The sequence below is a fragment of the Ornithodoros turicata genome, chromosome 3 (genome assembly GCF_037126465.1).
Source record: "Ornithodoros turicata isolate Travis chromosome 3, ASM3712646v1, whole genome shotgun sequence".
In the NCBI taxonomy this organism is placed as follows: Eukaryota; Metazoa; Arthropoda; class Arachnida; order Ixodida; family Argasidae; genus Ornithodoros; species Ornithodoros turicata.
The window spans coordinates 26,335,897-26,358,850 of NC_088203.1; the positions used below are offsets into that span (position 1 = coordinate 26,335,897).

The 22,954-nt window shown below is 45.8% G+C and overlaps 2 long non-coding RNA genes across 3 annotated transcripts; both read left to right on the top strand.

Annotated features, from left to right (window-relative positions):
* Positions 1–344: 344 nt before the first annotated feature.
* LOC135390095 (uncharacterized) lies at positions 345–8,234 on the top strand. The gene is made up of 3 exons (XR_010421703.1): positions 345–385; positions 447–919; positions 8,183–8,234. It is a non-coding gene; the product is annotated as an uncharacterized LOC135390095 (long non-coding RNA).
* Positions 8,235–10,046: 1,812 nt separating this feature from the next.
* LOC135390096 (uncharacterized) lies at positions 10,047–17,560 on the top strand. Of its 2 annotated transcripts, XR_010421705.1 has the most exons (4): positions 10,047–10,096; positions 12,768–12,821; positions 15,586–16,115; positions 17,546–17,560. It is a non-coding gene; the product is annotated as an uncharacterized LOC135390096 (long non-coding RNA). The 2 variants fall into 2 exon arrangements; XR_010421704.1 differs by lacking the exon at positions 17,546–17,560 and having other exon boundaries at positions 15,586–16,309.
* Positions 17,561–22,954: the final 5,394 nt, after the last annotated feature.

Here is a 22,954-nt window from a genome sequence, read left to right on the forward strand (position 1 = left end):
TCAGACATGTCTGTCCGAAAAAAAAAATCCCAACGAGCCCACGTCAAAGCGGACCACCTGTTTTACACCATAGCCTGCTCATTGCTGAAACAAGCTTTCTGTAAACAAAAACAAAGGGTTCGCTTATGCGGTTTGGTTTCCAAGAAGTTCCGAATGTGGTCCTTTGCCACAAACATGTGCGCGTGCCGCATATCACGGGCTGTTCCTGCATGATTGAAACTTTGTGTAAACAAAATCTGATGCAGCTACGGTGCTCCGCCCCTGTGCCTAAAAATAACCACCTCCCGGGGTGCCTTATATAAAAGTTGCGATATATACAACTCATTTGAGTTCCGTGAAGCTACTTCCGACGGTCGACTCCGGGTCAAGCGCACACCTAAGGAAGGTACGTCTTACTATTGTCTTCAAGATGATGAAAGTTTGGTAATGATTGTTCTCATTTTCAGTTCATTCGGTGTGTGTAGAAACATGCACTGAGAAGTAAGCAAGATATGTCATCTATTTTCGAGAAGTTTGATAAACTAAAGGTGGGGGTGATGGGGACATTCAGAAAATGGGCATTGTTCCGGAGAATGAAAAGCTGGACGTGTTGGACGTACGCGAGGTGGTCACTGTGTACGGGGAAGCAGTATACGTGGAACTCCTGATGGAAAAAGCAAGCCATTGACTTTGGCTGACCTCACTTAACCCATAAGAAGAAGAAGAAACGATAAACGCGTAAAGGTGTACCTACCCAGTCGTTTTAAGCGATTCACAGATGAAGAGTTGCAAGAAATGCATGAATTACCGTATCTGAAACTACAGAAGAAGGAGAGATTCATGGATGGAGTCGCATCACCCGAAATCTTCTTTACTCACGCGAAAAGAGTGACACGCCCAAACAAGACCATCGAAAGTCTGCGTCCCATCATCAGTAAAGGTAACTAAATCAGTAACTAAATCTTTCGTTGAGGCTGTAGCTAGCCTGTTTTATATTTTCAGGTACGCAGCAACTCATAAAACACAGTCAATTTTAGCAACTAGTTCTATATAGTATTGAGTGTTCCTTCTACTCTTACGTATTTCTTCTTTCTTTCCTTTTATTCAAGCTGTTCCGACCATTTGTATTTGGGGAATGCCCCTTCTTCTACGGCATTATGCCAGAAATATCACAAATAAATTGATAAGTTAAAAATACATGTATTTCCTGTTTCAAGAGAAAAAAATGCTTTGTTGTGTGATGGATAAGGAAGCTATATAGATATGACGATATGATAGGTGCTACATAGAAGGACTATAACATGTATTTATTTATTTAGAACATTTCTGAGTCATAGAAGGAGTGGCATACAAAGTAACAGTTAATATACTGAACAACTGAACAGTGAGATTACGTAGTTCTAGCTGCAATATGAACAGCAAGGTTATAAAAAGACTAAGATATTGTTGCTAGCTTATTCATCGACTAAGCGAGTATAGTTTGCGGAAAGCTATATAGAACAAAGGATACCAGTCTTTTTTAAAATCAATTTTATATCATATGCCAAACGTAAATTGTTCTGCGCGATCAAACAAGTCAGAGCTGGAAAGAAGAAACCGCCCCCCCCCCCTTTATACAAATGACGGCGCGTGCATGCTAGCCATATCATAGCTTGTTTCAGCGTGCTCAATCAAGTTCTGGCTTTTAGTGGAGAAAATCTCCTGTAAAAGAAGTTTTTTTGAAGTTTTGGTTTCCCGGAAGTTCCAACGGGTTTATCGCATTGCTTGTGGCATCCCACCCTCCATATGAGAGACTGTAGCCCACTGCATGGTACAACATCTGCTCGTGCGCACGGGTCAGCCAGTTATGTCAGAGTATAAAAATAGTCACATCGAGGCTTTATATAAAAGTTGCGATATATACACAACTCGTTCGAAATCTGCACTTCAAGGAGCTACTTGTCTGAGATTCCTGAACACACCCCAGAGGTTGTGAGGAAGCTGAACTATTATTTGTTCTCATTTTCAATTCATTCTGTGTGCCTGAACACTGAAAAATGCAACTATTAATGCGTTTGGCTTACGCGAGATCGCAACTATGCGTTGGGGTGAGGCGCGGGACTCCTCGTGGTAAATCACACGTATAATAGTGCAGATTTGTAAGAAATTATCGAATCTAACTGGAGAGATTCAAGGATGGTAAGAGATCCCCCGACATAATCTTCACGAAGAAAAGTGATGAGCAGCAACTTAACCACTGCAAAATTTCGAAGGCCGGTAAATAAATACGCATATTTTCCAATTTTAAAATGCAGTGTGTCGTGTGAGATGGATCAATTCGTATAAAAACGCATGCTGGCAGATTTACAGCGCCCGAACAACTTTTTAAATGGACACGGAGAAGAGAGTGATTTTAGCAGGGTGTCGGAGCGAACCGAAAACCGGAACCGAAAACCGAAAAAAACCGCTATTTTGGTGCGAACCGGAACGGAATCGAAACCGTATACGTTTTTTTCGCTCAGGAGGGAAACCGAAAAATATATATAACGGTTTTCGGTCCAAGAAAAAATTTCGCCGGTTTGGACTACGGATAGGCGACTGAAACAGACGTCTTGTGCTCTGAAGTCATGTCATGGATACTATACGAGGGTTACGGTTACGGTGGAATGTATGTCGGTATACTATGACCCTTAGGCTCCCTTTGTAATGGTTTATCGTTGGCGCACGCACACAGACTTAGAGGTACATGTGACACTCTAGCAATGTGCCGTAGTGTTCGTTTTAATTTGATCCCCGCAAACTCTCCTCAACTCCAGCGACCCCAAGGGGGCTGCATGACTGCTTCTTTATCGGTAATGTTGCGCAACGCGTCCCTTGTTAGAGAGCAGCTAAGTTGAATACATTTACGTATACGCGAGGGCAAGCCCGTGCGAAGTGGCAACTCTTTTGTGGACAGGACACGAAGAAAATAAAACGGAGCCGTCGAGCGCGTTTGTGAGTGAAAGTGCTCCTCGATTTGCGTCCTTCTCGTGCGGTGGTGCTTGCTGGCTAGACAGTAGCAACAGACATTCGGATGGGACGCGATCGCACCAATCCAGCAAGAAAGTACTTTACTTATGACATCACGACAAACAAGTCCGTTTGTAGCATGTGCTTCAAGAAAGGAGAAAGCCCATTTGAACAGACAGTAACCTACAGGAACCAGGAACTACCAATTTCACAGCTGTCTATTAATATTAAATACCATGTATGCGAAATATACGGGTTTACATTTTGTAACATTGATTTTTTTTTTTTTTTTGTGGGGATGAATATTCCTAGCAGAAGCGGAACCGGTTTAAAACCGGTATGAACCGTTATTTTTTTGCTCCGGAGCAGAACCGGTACCGGATCGTTTATGATGTAACCGGAACGAAAACCGGAACGAAAAACGTTTTGGTTCGACACCCTGGATTTTAGTGACATTTTGAGAGCTATTCACGTGCGGAGTGCTCATAAAATAAGACAGTTTGTGAGATACAAGTAGGAACTGTTGGAGCGATATAGAAACGGAGAACCCATCAACGAGACAATCATAAATGCCAGGTTTTCCATCCCCGTGGTGCGTGACTACTGGAAAAAGAACCAGACGAGCTTGGACACTACCATCGTCGAGTGATAGGAACGCGTTGCCTCCACGTTTGAAGACGTCCTCGCTAAAGTGCTGTGAATAAAGGACACCGCGTTTCTAAGCCACACACAATTTTTCCATCATCTTCATTGATTTTTAGCAGCGAGATTATTGGAAAACAGGGATACAATGTTATTCAACCACAAATCATGAGTTCGCGTGCCTGGATGCATTTACTCACGGAATGAGTCTATAGTTCAAAAATGTAAACTTGACTTGTGGGAAGCGTATGCCTTTTTTGTGTGTGTGACATAAAGTTCGCACGAAATAAATGCGGGAATAGAGCAACCACTATTTTTATGACATAAAACAAATCCCCCTCGCGCACGCGAAGAGACCAACTACGTGCGGTAAGCATATTGTCCATTTGGGTAGATAGAAGGTATCTAGTGGGTGACAGCGCGAAATCTTCATTGTTTACGCACATTGAGTCAGTGATCATCCATAGATTTTGGCTTAGATGGAGAAGTTACTCGTAAAAAGAACTCGTTACAAGTTAAGTTACCATGTGTAATATGTAACTAAGTTAATAACGAAGTTCTTCAGCGAGAAATGTCACTCGCAGTTACTGAGTTTCTTAAAAAAAGAACAAGTTACTTCCAAGTTACTCCAGACACAAAATAGGATTACGCAGGTGCAGCGCGCGTGAGCAGTTGAGTTAGACCTTGAGTTGCCTGCGGAGGAGTGCAACACGCTTAGATCGTTTTCATTTATGTCCAACAATAGACCTCTCCCTGTTTGTAAAAAAATGGCGTTATAGTGTTTGACAGCGCCAAAATTGGGTAGAATTGAACTATGTTCGAAGCTAGAGGTGAACAAGGTCGCACCCGGAAGCCCCGTCATGAGGGGATTACGACATGGTCCCTTAAAGGGACGCGACCCTCGGTCCTACTTTTCTTTCAATGGGAGACATACATCGAGCAAGTGCCCGTTCGTGGAACCCAGCCCTCCTTCCGATTTCTTTCGGTTTCAGTCTGTCTACCAATGTCATGATGAGGAATGTCTTACTTCCTGAATAAAATACTGTCATTAATTGAATATCACGTTTTATGGCAAAAAAAATGCCATGAAGGAACCGGAGAGAAAGCAAGAAGATATGTGGACGTGAGTGAAAAGCGCGTTAAAAGTAACTTGGAACTTAACTTAAGTTACTTTGGCAAAGTTACCGGAAAAAGGAACGAGTTCCTCTGAAAGTTACCACGGCGCAAAAGTACCGAGTTAAGTTACAAGTTACCAAAAAAGGAACTTAGTTACAGTAACGAGTTACCTCGTACTCTGGATTTTTGATGCAAATAAACGTTTATTTGCCGAAGCGTTGTACAGTTTCACTCAATCCTTGGAACGGTTTCCCTCGCCTCTTTACATCTCTAGTGCGTCGTTTACGACTTAGCGTCGCATTCACCCCTGCACTCCGGTATAGGCTGGGCCACAGCACCACGGCGCTGTGTACAACTTGTGGGTTTACCGGCAACAATCGGACACATTCTCAAAGACTGCAGCCAGTACGTACGCGAGCGACGGGCCTTTAAATCTCAATTTGAAATGCTGGATCAGAGGCCATTCAACATCTGCAAAGTTCTCGGCCCATGGAGTAACCCTGGACACCAGTGCCGTGCACTTGGCGCCCTTCTTTCCTTTCTGAGGGCCACCGGCCTCCTTCACGAACTGTAGGGATTTCCTTCCCTCGTCATCCTTTCATGTGAACCTTTTTGGAATGGGGTAGGGTCCTGCACTCAACGCAGGGAAACATCCCATATCATCATCATCCATTCATCTATGTTGTTGTTGTTGGAACGATAAACCGGCCGCTTGCTTCGTAAATCATACGACAACATTGATTCCACCGATAGACGAGCATGCGTAGCAGAAGGAGAGTTTGAAGATATCTACAGGTACGGTGTCTTCGTATCCCGACCTCTTTAGGACCTCATCGAGATTGCGTGCTATTTTGAATAGAACTGAAACTCCTTGTTCTCTCTCGATTTTGTAGTACATGCGTAAGATATTGTCCACGGAGCTGTCTATCCTATCATCTGCGCAGAATCTTTTGTTGATGAACACTTCATATATTTCTTCCGGCACTTCCTGTTCAGGTATCCATTTGAAGAAGGTTGTTGCAACATCGAGGACCATGTGTCCTACAGAAAATGTGTTTTTCACCAGTTCTGTGAAGTGAGGGAGGGAAAAGAAATTAATTTACCCCTTCTGCTATTGAACACTATACCATGTCGATGTGCTATCTCGAATGTTGTGTGGTGGGAGCTCGAACTGAATGTCACCTCATGTTGCCTATTTATGGACATAGAGGGAGAGTATTTTTTTGCACCACTTCCATCAGGCTTCAAAAGTACCTTCTTCCCCATGCTTTCTTTTAGGGTTTCTTGATCGTTTCCTCCATGTGTGGCTATAAAGATACGCGATGTCAAACGCCCGCGTGGCAATTTAGAAAAAAAATGAGTCGAATGAGGTAAGCTGGGTGAACGTGAAATCACCCCCGCTTTGGATTTGCACATGTTCTTTTTTTTTTAACGTAGAACTTTATACATGACGGGAGCGTGGGGAATTTTCGACGAGCTGCGTACGAGGCCATGGCGCACCATGGCCTCGGAGACGCTCTCGTGAATGACCTGATGCAGGGGCCCACAGGAGAGTCATGGGATGGGGCAACCCCCAATGGCCATATTTTTTTAGGCTACGATATAAAACAGATGGATAGCTAGGCGCATGTGCTTTGGTGGCTATATAAGAGCACGCAGTAAGCACGATGCTCGCCTTGGATAGCTCAGAAGGAAACCGTTCTGGTCTATACGCATAGTATGTGAAATCGTCATTATACATTGTTGTAAGCACGTGCAATGTGGGGTGATGGTTCGAAACTGTCTGTTCACGCATTCAAAAATATTTTGTGCTGGTGAAATAGCTTTATTTTACGTGAGGAGTGCACAGTTTCACTCGATCTGGGGGGGACAGCCATCTGCTTCGTACATGATACGACAGCATTCGTTCCAGTGGTAAACTAATACGTGCAGCAGATGGACAGCTTGAAGAATATCTATGCCGACGGTGTTTCTGTAGCCGTATCTCTTTAGGACTTCGTCGAGATCGCGTGATATCCTAAATAGATTCGCATCTCGTTGTTCTAGCTCAATTTCATGGTATACTCTGATATAGGATCTGGTCCACAGCATCGTCTAACCCATCGATGGTGGTGAATCTTTTCCCGATGAAAGCTTCATATAGTCCCCTGCGGTACTGCCTCTTCCGGAATCCAACCGAAAAACGCCCTCACAACATCGAGGACCGTTCGCCCTACTGAAATTACTGCTTTTGATTAGACGGCGAGGATGAAATCGCAATACCTTTTCTAATTCGGCTGTCAATTTGCATAGTGTGTGCCGGGTGAGTGGTGGGAGCTCAAGTGCGACACTAGTGCTCCGGCGGAGAGGGTGCAAATGAGCTGCGATGAGTTTCTTTTCCGCTAGATGAAGCTTCAACTTGTTTGGGCATGTAGAAGAAGCGAGCTGTGTTATAAGGCGGATGGCTCCCACGGCCGCCTAGATATTGCGTAGTTTTCACATCGCTTCAAAAATATTTTATTCCATACGTTTCGCCGAGTGTTTTCTTATAGATTCTTCTTTTTCCCTGCATATTCTGCTTTTTCTGATTGTTTCCCAGAAAGTGCATGTGACAAGCTCGCGGATGCGTTGAATCTGTGTGTCATTGTCATCCTTACTGTTCTCTTATGCTGGGTATTTCCTTTTTCTGAGATGGATGTGTCTGTAAAGTGACAGATGTGTCCATGTAATGCCTTCTGGCCTTTGGGTTTCTAACAATAAATGAAACGATCATACAGGAACAGACCGTCCCGATCGAAAAATCCATCAGAACCGATCCTAATGGAACCATTAGGCCAATAGGTCTATCGTAATTTCGGACATCTCCAATAGGACTAACCGTTTAGTGGTTTGATGGGACCATTAGGACCTAATGGTCTAATGGCCTGATGGGAGCTCCACAAAAGCAAAAAAAAGTAAAATTTGTTTATTTCTGTCTTTTTTTCAACCCGTGTCATGGCAGAATTTAATTTCTCGTGCTTCAATTTCTTTTGTGTCCAAGATTTTTCAAAATATACAGAAGAAACAAAAGAAATATACAGAATTCCCAGAAGCGTACAGAAAAAGTAAAAAACAAAATAAAATAAACTGCTCCAGAACTGAAGGACCAAAACCTCACTTAAGATGGCAGTGTCCATTTCCTTTGATTCATTGGCATCAATGGATGCAGACAGCACATACACTATACTTATAGGTTATCTTCCGTGATTTGGCGAGTCCGATAGACCTGTTTGCGGCCGCTGTTAAACAGAAGGGGTGAGGTGTCTAAGTTTATTTAATTTACTCACACACGCAATATCGAAGTGAGGAATGGCTTGGGGTATTAACTCAAGACTACCACAACGTCTGTGTTTCTTACTCATTTTGGTTTAGACATTCTATAGATACATCGAGAATCGATCTTCTGCAGTGCAATCTCGCGTTTTTTTCTCTCTCGCAGCACTCCATTCTATCAGAGAATTCCGTCAAGACTAGGAACATTTTTGAAACTGCCGACATGTGACATCCTGCGGATATACGAAAAACGACGTGCACCTATGAAGCTCCCAGTCGTTTTATGGATCGTACTCGCGCATGGTACGTGGCCTTTCACAGACAATTGTTAAAAATTGGGCTGTTCGGTATTTCATGCTTTGAAAGCGATAAAAACGCCCGCGGCGGGAAACAAACAAAAGGACGACACATCACACGGTACAGATTGAAAACAATATTTGCATTGACTGACCTGCCTCTTAAATAACATGAGCCAGCAACTCCTTCTTCTGCAAGATTACCTTTCACACCTTCAAGCCTGCCTAGTGCCTTTATCTTTTCGAAAGTACAGGTCTTAGGAGTTGCTAACAGGAGGGACTCTTGATGAGTATGCTTTCGAAAACATAAAGTTACTAGGTAGGCTTGGGGGTGTAAAGGGTAACCTTGCTGAAAAGTGTGTTGCTGGCTCAAGTTATTTAAGAAGCAGTTCTGTCAATAAAAAATTTGTTAGTCAGTCTGTGCTGTGTGTTGTGTCGTCCTTTTATTTTTTCCCGGCACGAGGGCTTTTATCGTTTTTAATACATTTTATAGGCTGCGAGCGTCGCGCGATGCTCAATCATCGTTACACGCTGGGGCGTTCGCAGCTTGAGTCTCTGAGAGCTGATCAGTCTTATAGGGAAGTTTCATGGGGGTCACATATCGCGAACAGCTGCATCTTGAAGAAATATTAGAATATTCCGAGTCGTAATGAGTAAGGCGGCATAAAAAATTGGTAGCCTGACGGTCGGAGGTCTGTAGGCCTGTCAGATCATACGAGCTGCCGTATTGAATACTGGAAGAACGTCGGCTACAGCGTTGCTCATTTTTTATAACTAGAACTTTAGACGCAAGGAACACTAAAGGACAAGACCAGGAGAGGACACGACGCAGGTTGCGTCTTAGCTTTTGCAGTTCTGTCCTTTACGGCGTCGTGCATGGAGTGTTTTTGCGATTACATGCTATTCCATATCTTTGATGTCCCGTTAGGGGCCCCTGATCTAAAATGAAGCATCACCTGTTCGACCGCAAAGTCTCGTTGAAGTACCATCAAGTTCTTCTGTGGGACCACGAATCTCACCTGATGGGCAGTTAGATACCATTTCTGGGGCCGTCAGGAGCCCTGTGGTACCATCAGGCCTTTTCGTGGGGCCGTTCGGCCCACCTGGCGGGTTCTGGGACAGAATTTGTCGGACCGCTAACAGTCCTGTTGGACCACTAGGAGTTGTTAATGTGCCGACAAGCTGTTTTGACGGTCCGTCAAAATATTCTAATGGACCATTAGAATTTCTTATGGAGACTTGATGGATTTTTCGATCGGGGTGATATGCGGCACTTGCACATGTTTGGGGCGAAGGACTTGGATAACCACAATCGGAACTTCTTGGAAACCAAACTGCATAATGCGAACCCTTTGCTTTTAGTTACAGAACGTTTGTTTAGCTATGAGCAGGCTATGGTGTAAAACAGGTGGTCCGCTTTGACGTGGGCTCGTTGGGTTTTTCTTTTTTTTTTTTTTTTCGGATAGACATGTCTGATCAGGCAGAACAGTCTACTTTTCGTATACGTTTTAATACGAGTGGCCTCGAGGTCTCGGAAAACATGATTTACAACTCCAAACTGCGGGAGCTTTGATAAAACAGATGGCTCGAACATGTTGTGGCGCGCAGTCGGCTCATCCTCAAAAGTCCGATGACTCAAAGAACGTGATTTACAACGATGCGGAAACAAGCGAGCATTGATATAAAACAGATGGCCCCAACATGTTGGGGCACGGACCGGGAGGGATATATTACGCGCATGTGTTCCGGCTATCTAGTTTTCTGTGCGTCTGGCATTCACCACGGTAAATTGAGCTATTCTTTGTCGACATGGGGGTAGATTTGTAAACCTGGAAGGTGTACGATATTTTGATGTGTCCATATGTCGGGGCATGTTGAGCCCCTGCGCGCGATCATACGCAGATTATGCATTCAAGATTGTGTTGCGTGTGCAGCTACGATGAGTGAGGTGAAAAATTGCGCGGGCAGGTTAAAACCGCGTGAGCCGTTCACGCGCCGACGGAAACTCGTGTTGATATTAGTGTGCAGCGTCGCGTGACAAGCTTATGAATCCATAACTTAAAAACCCGAGACTAGGGGACAAAAAACGACAAACACAGACACGGTCTCAAACACAGCTGAAAGTTTACTTAACAGCACAACATATAAGGGTTCAAGTGGGTGAGAATGAAGGGTGAGGAGAACGTAAGAACGTCCCCAAAACCAACGGGAAGGTCAGGGAAGGCTTGCTGACACAGTTCCCAGCAGAGATAATGAACAGCGTTTCCTTCATAAGCCTTTTGTCGAGGTTACTTCGCTGGAGGAAGGCTTATGAAGGAAACGCTGTCCATTATCTCTGCTGGGAACTGTGTCAGCAAGCCTTCCCTGACCTTCCCGTTGGTTTTGGGGACGTTCTTACGTTCTCCTCACCCTTCATTCTCACCCACTTGAACCCTTATATGTTGTGCTGTTAAGTAAACTTTCAGCTGTGTTTGAGACCTTGTCTGTGTTTGTCGTTTTTGTCCCCTAGTCTCGGGTTTTTAAGTTATGGATCTATACCACCAGCTCGCTGCTACCTCTCTATCCTCTCGTTATAAGCTTATGAATCTATGTGGCGTGAAACCAATCATATTTGTAACAGTGATGCTTTTAATGTGAGCATATGAGATTAACTTGTTCATAATGCGACGAGCATTGCACATTTTGTGTGGTCACCCTGAACTTATATTTCTAATGGTGCTTCTTACTGCTCAGGTGTGCGCTGTTTAGAGGGACGCGTGCGAGATGTGTTGCGTGAAATATACTCTGGCTATGTTTGTGGTGCACGCACAGAATGTTCTGGGAGAGCTCTGAAGTCATGATTAAAAGCGTTAAAACCCCAGTGCCGGGGAGCTAAAAAGACAGACACAAACACATGCACTGACTGGCGAACCAAGAACTTTATTATCATTCAAACCCGCTTAAACCTGATCTTCTCGGATTCAGGTCCGCCTTCTTCTCACGGTTGTCCCTTCTCCAACTGGTCTGCCTGATCACGTGTTCTAACAAGGCCTTGTCGTTCCTTTCTATCAATAGCTGAACGATCTTTATCACCAAGAGACCCCTGAACCCGGTCTGATAAATGCACAGGCGGCGAGCTTACACATTTTAAACCAGATTTCTTAATTTCCATAGCTTCACGGTACAATAACGTGCCAACCTTCCTTCCTTTATAAATAATCTTTGTATCTTCAAATTTGGCAAAACAACCCTGACAAACCCTCAGATGGTCTACCAGCGTACCACATCTCCTATTCACAGAATGATGATGCTCTTTCAATCTCGTGTTTATACATCGTGAGGTCTGCCCAATATATTCACGCCCACATTTCAGAGGTATGCAAAAAACCGCCCCCACTCTACAATGTATAAACCTTTTTTCATGTTTGATGGTACATACCCCTCGACCTCCTCCTGATTTACTATCTTAATTAAAGTTCTCAACCCCGTTTTTTTTTTTTTTTCGGAAAACAACGTCCACGTCGTGTTTACTTACAACTTTTTTCAACCTATGTGAGGCTTTATGTGTGTGCGTGATCACCCCATAATTATTCCTCCTTTTCTCCACTACTCTTGGCTTCTTTTTAAACACATCCCTTATCATCCAATATGTCTCTGATCCTTCCCTCAAGGTACCCTCAGCTCTGAAGGCAATCTGAAATTGTGTTTCTTCATACTGCGCTTGGGTTGAGTCTTCTTTTTAAGACTGTGTACGTGCGAAGCTTCACTACATAGCACCAACCACTATGGATTTACCCGATCGTTTTGTTTAATAAGCGTCGGAGCGTCGAAGTATCAGTGAGAGAAACATTCTTGAGCTTCACCGCATAGCATCACTATGCTTTGCCATTCTGCTTGATTTAATTAATTTCTTATGCTAAAGTGCAACGCACACTGTCTAAAACAAAACTGATCCTAAACTTCACTGCTCTACAGGGTTTCTTGATCGATCAACATTCAAATTGTTTTTCTCTCTAACGAGCTTCTCTGCACAGCAACAACTATCGATGCTTTCTCAGTCATGTGCTTCTTCCTGCTCAACTTTGTTTTTTATTTCGAACGCGTGCGGGCTTCGCTGCTTAGCATCACGATGAGTTTTTTGCGCTCTGCTTAATAAACATTGAAATGTTTTTTGTTGTGGGGACGTATCTGTGACAAAATTCGTTCTTAAGCTTTAAAGAATGAACGCTCTCCACTCCATAGCATCATTTGTGGATTTTGTTTCATTTGACATTGAAATCAATTTTTATGTTGAACTGCAAAGCACACACTATGAGAAAAAACGATCCTAAGATTGTTTCCAGGAGTGGGCTTCATCTAACGCATGCATACAACCAGGTGAAGCCAAGTTTACTCGTGTTCTATGTAGGTGGATACAGAGTGTTTTGAGATGTGTACATCGTACCCTGAACACGTTTTTTTTTACTTTCCCGTTAGCACCATGAAGTGGCTATGAGCAGTGCGAACAGCAGGAGGAGGAGGCATGTTGATGTAAGCTGTTTTGTGTTGTTCAGCCTTCCAACGCTGGCTTTTCGAAGTATGAACCAGATTGGTAGAAATGAGTAGCTTGCAGATAGAATGGACCTTTTTCACGTTCGCGTCGCAGCTGTCCAGCGAAACACGATCGACAGTCTCAGCCTTCTTTGGAAAGAGCGCGAAGGTAGCGAGGCCGGCGCCATCTATTGAATATGTAGGGAACCTCTTTGGCGCCGTCAGAGCATGCCCAGAAGCACTGTGAACGAATGAGCAGCAGGGTCGGAAGTGAGTGGCATGCAGTTAGCCTGGGCCAATAGCATTTGGAGCCTATGAGGGGGCTCTAGAGATGACCGTCTAGAAATGTGAACCAATTGGGTAGAAAGTTCCAATAACCCTGGTTAAACTTATCTCATCCAGAGGTGAGTGGTCAATCAGTAGCTTGCAGCTTAATGAACCATTACCAGTTGGGTGAGCGACTACTTTCAGTTAGACGGGCCAATCGCAGTTGGAGCCTATGAGGGGGCTCTAGAGATGTGTGACTGGCTAGAAGTAGGAACCAATAAGCAGGTGGGTGAGTGACCACTTGCAGTTAGATGAACCAATAGCAGTTGGCGTCTACCAAGGGAACTGAGTGGTGGTGGTAGAGGTGGTGGTGAAGGTGAAAACTGCTCGCCGCTGGTTGGCCACGCTGGAAGCGGGCAGCGTCACGACTACGACGCAGAAAAAAAAGCACACTACACTACACTGCATGCGTGATATAAGCCGCGTTTCCTTTAGGAAGGCGACCAGAGCAGCAGTCCGACGTCGTCGCTCGCCAGGCGACTTGCCACCAAAGATGATGTCAGATGTAGAGATGCTGGGGTCAAGGTTGAGCAGCTGTCTGGATGCTTCGTTGTAGGTGGGACATTCGAGCAGGATGTGATTTATGGTTTCCGAATTTAAAGAGCACTGCCGACATAGGGGTGTCGGTGTACACTCTTAAAAATGAACTTCACTGCATAGCACGCTCCTAGCCAACCATCATCTCGAATGATATCGTTATCTGCCCTGATTTGTTGAAAACGGGAGGCGTACGCCTTTTTTGTGACACTTATGCTGTTTATAATTGTCACAAAAAAGGCATGCGCCTCCCGTTTCCAACAAATCAAGGCAGATAACGATATCATTCGAGATGATGGTTGGCTAGGAGCGTGCTATGCGGTGAAGTTCATTTTTAAGAGTGTAAGGCTGAACCGATGAAGCCAGCTGTGCGTGAAGGCGGATATCGTGCGGATCGGTGAAGGACGTGGCAGTGGCTCTGCTGCGGGTGCACGACACAGAAGGAGGCGGGCGTGGGATATTGCTCGAATGGTGGCTGAACTGGATGACTGTGTGACGGATCTGGCGGTGTGCCGGCGGCATTCTTGCGGGAGGGGGGGAGGTAATGGCAGGATAGGCTCGCCGTTGTTGGCCACACAGAAGTGGGCGTCGTCACGAGTATAGCCAAAAAAAAAAAAAAAAAGAACGCAAAACACAAAGAAAGGACGGACGGGTGGAGGATAGAGGATGATGAAGGATGGGTATGTGGTGAGGGTGCACGAGTTCGTCGGATAGAGCAGAGTATTAGATGGGTCGTTGAGCAAGGCCTGCCTTCCGCAGAAAGAGAATGAGGTTTCTTGCTTTGGCGGGACGTTCGGCGCTTCACCCGGCAGAAGAATCACCGGGGTTGAGGATGTCCGCTAGCGTGCCCGAGGTGGAGCGAGGGAGATGGGCTTCGCGCGCAGAATGGTATGCTCGGCAGTCTCGCAGGATGGGCTCTATTGTTTCGGGTTGTTGACAGTGGCCACAGCGGGCGTCACCCCTAGAGCCGATGTTGAATAGCTGAGAGTTGGTGAACTTACAGCCAGTGCGGAGCCTCTGGAGCATAGTCTGCATGCTTCGAGGAAGGTTTCTCATGGGAAGAAGGGGGCGATGATGGTGCATGATGTCCCGTATCCCAGGGTGGCGCAGTTCAACAAGCTGCTGAACGGCCATTTGCCTGTCGGTGTCGTCCGGAGTTGGCAAAATATTGCTGCAGCCCAGGTGTGCTGAGGACGCCAGCTGGTCCGCCCTTTCGTTGCCGCTGACACCGACGTGGGACGGGATCCATTGGAAGACGATATCGCCTCCGGTTTGTTTATGCTGAGCGCACGATCTTCTGATGCTTCGCGCTAAGATGTTGCCACACATGGGGTTCATCACGTCCCATAGAGCGCTTATGGAGTCTGTGAGTAGGACTGCCCTGGTGAACCCTTGCACCTGGACCGCAGCAGCTGCATGCAGGAGAGCCAGGAGTTCAGCAGTCGTGGAGGATATAGGGTAACGCGGTAATCTTTCTTGCCAGGCCACGTTCACTGATGGGATGTGGAAGGCACAAGTAGCACTTTTGGTGTGGTCGTCAATAGAGCCATCAGTGAATACTAGAGTATGTGACTGGTAGACGTCAGTTATAAGGTTCTCAGCCGCCGTTCTAGCAACCAGGAGGCTACATTCCCTCTTTTCATGAAAGCCCGGAACATAGAGCGTTACACCCGGTACAAGCTCCCGCCGTGGTACCGAAGGTAACCCAGCATGATGTTGAGGCGATCGCTCACTATGGGCCAGGGCGCTAGTAGCGTATTCGCTGGCCGAGGGACGTGTGTGACCCTTTTACGAGGGCAGAAAAAAGAGAGTGCTCGCTTCCGGACGTGGCCAAGTTGTCTAAGTAGCGGTGCCCCCCAAGCTCGGAATGAATTGTAATGGACTTTTCCTTGCCTTCCAGGTAAGTCTGGGTAATTCCAGAGAAGCTGGGTATTTCAAGCGCCGTTCTTACTCCTGCCCGATGGAGCCGCTCAAGAGCCTGTCATTGTGAAGGTCCGAGATCTACGCACAGTGACACGTACAGGATACGCGAGAGAATGAGGGCTTTGTGTAGCGTGAGCAGCGAACTTGACCTGCAGCCCCATGCCTTGCCGCTGGTCCTTCGGAGTAAATTAAGAGTCCTCTTGCCTTTACAGACCGTTTTGGTTCACTAGCCTAGACCAGCGTAAATCGCTGTCAATAATGACGCCAAGATAACGGCAAACCTGACATCTTGGGATGGGAGTGCTGTTGATGGAAAGATTAGAGAAACCCTTGCCCACATACTTTCGGCAGGGAATGCAGACCAAGCATTGAGACTTTGCTGGATATACAACTAGCTCCCTTTCAAGAAGAGCCGCACTGAGCCCGTTCAGTGCAATTTCGGCGGTGTCACGAAGCTGCTTCTTGTTCTCCCCCACAACGCGGAGGCAGATATCGTCCCCGTAGATGGTAAGCTGAAGGGTATACGGAGATGGGCGAATCCTGCGGTGGACTCAGGCCATGATCAGGTTGAATAGAGTGGGCGAAAGAACACTGCCCTGTGGGACCGCACGTTCGAACTCTTTCTTGGAGCTCATGCGCCCATTGACACACATATCAAACGTACGGGCGGAGAGAAAGTCCAAGAGGTATCTCAGCAAGGCGGCCCTCGATACAAGCACCTTGTATCGCAGCCAAACATGCTGCGTGAGTGGCAGAGTCATAGGCCTGCTTTACATCAAGGAACAATGCGAGGGCAAATGCATTTGACTCCCTCGCCTCTTTGAGCGATGTAGTCACTTCTGCAACGGCATCAGGAGCAGACCATCCCTTACGAAAAGCTGTAATGTGTTCAGGGAAGTGATTGTCGCGCTCCAGGATCCAACACAGCCTCTTGTGAATTATCCGTTCCAATAGCTTGCCGACACATGAGGTTAAAGCAATAGGCCGGTAGGAGGACAACTGCGAGGGGTCTACCCTTCTTGAGGACAGGTATCACCCTAGCATGCTCCCTAGCCCTCTAAAAACAGCACTTCACCGCATAGCACGCTGTGTGCCAACCGTTGCCAAGAATGATAGGGTTATCGCTTTCAAAGAGAGAGATTCAAAAGAGAGGAGGCGTACGCCTTTTTGTGGCAATTTTCATATATCCAAATTGCCACAAAAAGGCGTACGCGCGCCTCTCTCTTCGAATCAGAAGCGACAACCCTACCATTCGTGGCAATGGTTGGCGCATGACGTGCTATGCGATGAAGTTCTGTTTTTAGAGTGTAGAGAGTGAGCCGCCTTGGCAAGTTTATCAGCGTGCTCATTACCTGGGAAGCCAACTTGTGCAGGAATTCAATGTAGGGTAATGGTTATTCCTTGTTTCTGGGCAAGCTCCAACGCACGTCGGGTGCTGTTCACCAGTACTGATTGATTATCAACATCCGATAACTTATGCAGTGCTGCTGAGGAACCAGTGAGTATGACCACTTTACTAACCTTATGAAGAGACAAAGCGATAGAGGCGTGTAGGATGGCACATAGTTCAGCAGAAGTAGATGAGATGGTGTGGGAGTCAAGTCTTGAAGACCACTTCAGGTTGATAGAAGGAATAAAGTAGGCGCTGGAGGCCGAGTCTTGGGATACCGAGCCGTCGGTATAGATGAGACTGTGACAGCTGTAGTGATTAGAAATGTGTTCAAGGGCCTGTGGCGTGAGACGACTGCTGCCGCATGCTTTTTTCGTTGAATGCCCTGTATGGTGGAAACTGTGGTAGGGAAGAAATCTCTCCAGGGCGGTGAAAGCGAGTTCTCAGAGTCATGGGGAGGTTGCAATTTGAAATATTTTTCTGAGGTAGAACTTGCAGAGTTTTCAGATGTTCATGTTGAAGCAGCCTTTGATGTGATTTATGACAGGAGTGACTGACTGAGTGAGCCCCAGCCTGTCAAGTACTTCATAGAGGCACCTCTCGGCGTGAATACGTACTGGCCATTCTTCTGCTTCTAGTAAAGTTTCCTCGATGTCAGACGCCCGCGGAAGACCCAGAGCGATGCGTAGACCAGTCTGATGAAGTCGTTCTAGGCACATGTGTTCAGGAATCATGTGGCGTTGTTCAAGAGCCCATATGAGCCATCGTTTTACCATACGCTCCATCACTTTACATACGCAGGAAGTAAGTGCAATGGGGCGGAAGTTCTCTAATTTTGTGGTTGGTTTACCACGTTTGGGGATGAGAATTACAGTGCTGTGTTTCAATGAGTCAGGTAGGTCATCTGAAATCCAGATCGAGTTGTAGAAGTCCAGTAGCAAGAGCAGGTGATTCAAGGTTCTTGAGCATTTTATATATGTAATGTGATCGTTTCCGCAGGAGCGCCCGCTCTTGCGGCGCTTGAGTGCATCTCTGACTTCAGCTAGGCTGAAAAGGTCATCTTCTGACCCACAGTGGGCAGGTGTAGCGGCCTTACTTGAAGGAGAGAATGAAACAGGCACCGAGATTGTAGAAATATAGCCGGCAAAGGTGTCAGCAAGGCTGGATAGAGTGCAGTTAGAAGTGAGAGCTAGGGCAGCCAGTGGTCGCTTGGGTGCTGGAGAACCCTCAAGTGATCTGATGATGTTCTAGATAGCAGAGAACGATGAATGATCAGTAAGGGAAGCAGTGAAATTATGCCATTGAGTGCGTCGGAAACGGCGGGCATGTCTTCGGAAGGTAGCAGAAACTTTGTTATAGGAGATGCAGTCATCTGAGGAGCCTGTCTGTTGCGCTCGTCTCAGAGCTCTTCTGCGACAAGAACGTAGGGAATTTGAGGTCCGGACGTGGTTGGGTGCAAGAGATGGTGACAGTTTTGGTTGAACGTGCAGCACCCTGAAGGATTGCTTCAATGATATCGAGAGAGTTACAGGCAGAGTTGGTGGCTTTACAGAATGCGTCCCAGTTAGTGATGGAGTATGTACGTCCGTTAGTTATGGTTGATGAAGTAGGCGAGATATAAGATGGGAAAATGGTCAGAGGACCAGATTAGCTTTCCATAGGACAGAAATGTCAGGGGAGACGATGGTTACGTCGATGGCGCATCTGTAACTGGGAGCTCTGAAGAAAGTGGGGCTGCCATGATTAAGGAGTACCAGATTGGTGTAGTTCAGCTAGTGAACAAAGCTGTTGTCATTGTGACAATCGTTCTCGTTGTCCCAGAGGCTGTGTTTAGTGTTAGGATCTCCAACTATGGTGATGAGACCAGAGCAGGCCTGAAGAAGTTTTGATAATCGGCTGGCTGAAAAGCAACGGTTTCCGTAGCGGTAGAAAGATATGATAATGACTTGCTTGCGAGAAACTTGAAGCTTGCAGGCAACAAATTCGCCAGCAGAGGAGCAGAGGTGGGAGAGGTCGATATGTGAGTGAGTGATATTACGGTGCACAAAGATTGAGGGCCGTGGACGCCCGTCGGGCTGATGAGTGGTGGACTGATAGGCAATGTAGAGGGAAAGACGGAACCTTGTATCTACGAGACTTTCAGAGATGAGCCGTACCGCTCATTATAGGTTGAGAAGAATTAAAACTTGGCAGTGAGATGATAAAGAACAGAGGGATGAAGGCAAACGCTAGGTGTTTGCTGATCATAGAGCTGATCAGGGAGCTGAGTGACTGGCTAGCAATTAGTGGAAGTGACCGCATAGAATTATGGGCCAATGAGTGGATCAATACATCAGTGACCAATGATCTCTATGATGCAGGTGAACCAACCCACAGCTGGACCAATAGCAGGTGGTGAAGATGAAAACTGCTCGCCGTGGTTGGCCAAATAAAGGTTGCAATCAACAATTGACGTGTCTTGTCTGAAACCACTGTCTAGTGCTGGACCGGCTTAGGAGCGACAAATGCATGCCAGACAATCACTGTTCAGTAGGCTTAGAGTGGACTAATCAGGGCCAGCTTTCGGTAGGCTTAGAATGGGGGCCAATCGGTAGGCTTAGCCTGGTTCGGCTTAGAAGTCTGGATCAGTGGGCTTAGAATGGACCAATCAGCATGAAGTTGGCAGAGCTAGTAAAGAGTTGCGCCATCTGGTGGCACTCTATTCGCGATTCCAGCGAAGCCGTAGCCACCTGACGGCGATTTCGAAAAGCTGCGAGTGGAGGTCCGAGCGCGCGTCCGGACAGGGAAGCGGTACAGCAGTACATGTTTCTCTTGCTTATGGACAGAAAACCGGAAAGAAAGAATGTATCGAAATCGAAAAGATGAATGTTGCATTACTAGTTTCTTCTCAGACTGTTGGAAATACCGCACGCTTTCTTTTAGTAGTCTTCTAATCAAGAAGAACGGAACGGAAGTCCCATGAGTCGACCCATCGCACGAGTTTCCTGATTAGCTCTGTGACCACAAATTTATCTTAATATTATTTTTAGTAATACAGAACGAGCAACCGGAATTTCTTTGTTACGTTGACATGTATGCATTTTCAGACCTCAGGTAAAGTAAACAATATCACCGTACTAATGCAGCATAGCCGAGCATCCACTATGGGTGGTCTCTGGGACAGACAGCTTCTGTCTGGCGTCCCACACGTATCAACGAATGACCGCAAAGATAAAAATACCACACCAAGTTGTGTGTGAATACCAAGAGCAGAGCAGAAAACGAATACTTCAATTTGCCAAAGCATCTCTTGCAGCACTCAGATGTTCGCCGCAGAGCATATGACATATATGTTAAATAGTTACACATGCATGGTGTTAAGGCAGGGGGGTCAGGTATAGGTATGTAAACGTTAACTTGTGCATTACAATTTTTTATGATTACGTGTGTCTCAAAGGTCCAACAAGAGGTATCTAATTCCTAGAAACACAACGCCTCCATTCGGAACTGTTGCTGCCTTGCAATGCTCACATGTAAATACTACGGGACTATCGAAGGAAAAATTCAAACATGTATTGCCTTCCAGAATACTAATCCACATTCCAAAACACGTGCTATGTCAGTCTTCTCAGCAACTAATCCCTGCTTTGCCTTCTTAGATTCTAAAATGGCTCATCTGTTCGCTCGACTCCCGACGTATGTAATCAAACTCCGACGACGGAAACTGTTTGCCTATATTTCATAGTTGAGCTGCACAGTATGAGATGACTAGCAGACAAAATTGATTCCCTCTTCATGAAACATGTCAATTTGTGGGTATTAAACCTGAAACAGATGAATATAATTCGGCCGACACCGCATTCCCTACGCTGGCTTTGCTCAGAGACCTCCTTTCGTCCGCCATCTTGGATGTTCGGGGCGCCACCTGTAGTTCATTGGAATCGCGAATAGAGGTAAGTTTCGACATCTGTTTCGAGCGCGCCATCTGGCGGCCGCTAATTAAGGCTATGTTAGTCAGCCAATCAGAGGGCTTAGAAAGTCTGGAAAATGTGGAGTGTGATCAGTAGGCTTACAATGGACCAATCAGCGGAGCCAGTTAATTAGCATAAAGGGGCGGAGCTACGGTCAACCAATCAACAATCAGTAGGTTTAGCATGGGCCAATCAACGTGAAGTGGGCGGAGCTAATGGCGACCAATCAGATGGCTTAGAATTGGCTTATGTTGGATTACAACTGGATTTTTTCTTAGAACTTGATTAGCATACACTCTTAACTCCGTACCCTTTAGTAAAGGGTAAAAAATCGCAATATTTTACCCTCTATTTCAGAAGCTACCAGGTACCCTCTGAGCGACCCCTTTTATAAAAGTTACAAGGAAACCCACTAATTAGAGGTTACGGCCTTCAATCCAGCACCTGCCCGTAAAGGTTACGCCAACGTGCGGCTTTTTATACAGGATGTTCATTTTTATTCGCAACAGAGTAGCGCTCATTTGGCAGGTGGGGTATGTGAATTTTTGCTAATTAGTCGATCCGTAGTTACAAACACATGCGTCAGGAAATGTCGGAAATGTTTGTAACTACGGATGGGTTAATTTGCGAAAATTAACATAACCCATCTGTCAAATTAGCGCTGGTGTGATGCGAATAAAAACAAACACCCTGTGCGTGGGATATCGACAGACATTTACAGAACACACCAAGGTACCAAAATGAACCAGCAGAAAAGGAGATCTTGAACATATGTATATTACAAAAACAGAAGTCTGTCGAGAGGTGACACATTGTGCACAAGTGCGATTCTGATGTGAGGAGAAACCATGGTCGCTTTACCATGTATGTGGAAAAAAGAACTATCTTCTAAGTGAGAAGCAATGCATAAAAGTGCGAAGAAGCTAGCGAGTCAAAACAACTGACCTATGTTTGTTAAGCTGAACACACCCAACGAAATGGAGAATTGCAGCAGAAAAAAATTTATTCCACATTCGTGTTGCAGAGGCGAGCGCAAATGGCAATACAGTATTACATAAAACGCACACAACCTTGAGGAATATGAGTGTACAGTAACGCAGGAGACACTACATTACTGCGTTATCAGCATTGGAGGCGCTCTGGGACGAGTTTGTGAGGTACTGCATTGCGCTGGTGACGGTATGTGAACCTGCATGTGGGATCCTGGGAACAAAAGTTTGGGCAATGAGAGTAACATTTACGGAACCATTCAAATCCGTACAAAGCACAAGGTACAAATCAGCATAAATGCGGGAAGGCGTTCACTCCGCGACTGAGTCTTAGAATATCGTAAGAATACAACAAGTAGGAAGCTGCGAATTATATATCTCGATGCATATATCCGCAGCTCACAAAATGCACGCCGGTGTATTGACTTGGCGACCAAGTAAGAGCAGAAAAGTAGCAAGCGTAAGTGGCGTTCATATGCAGGGCCGCAAAACGCTTGCCATAATCACAACAAACATGCGCTAAGAGCTCTTGCTATCAAAATAACGCACGTACCTAGCACAAAATGTACACTTACCCAGTGTATGAAGTGTGTGAATTAGGGCTGCGGTGGTGACGTTCGTTTTCGGTTATATATTCTTTGCAATCTTCGCACTCACTACACTTTCCCCTCAGAAGACCGAAAATATACTTGTTTGCTAGCGACATCTAGCTTTTCCGGTGTTCCTGACGATACTATGATAAACGCGAGGAAAACCACTGATTAAAACAGATTACACTTGTTAACGGACGGACGACGAGCGTTAAGCGTTTCAAGGAAACCGCTCTCAGTGTGGATAGACCTAGACCAGGCTCGGCTACGCAGCGAAATCGGAAATCTTGGTGGTTGCGGCATTGACAATTGTTTTCCACCCTTTAAAAAGAAACATACTATCTGTATTTCAGACTGCGAACTTATAATCTGTGTTCATACAGCATTGATAACATGTAGTTGACGTATAGGTGACGCTGAAACAGAT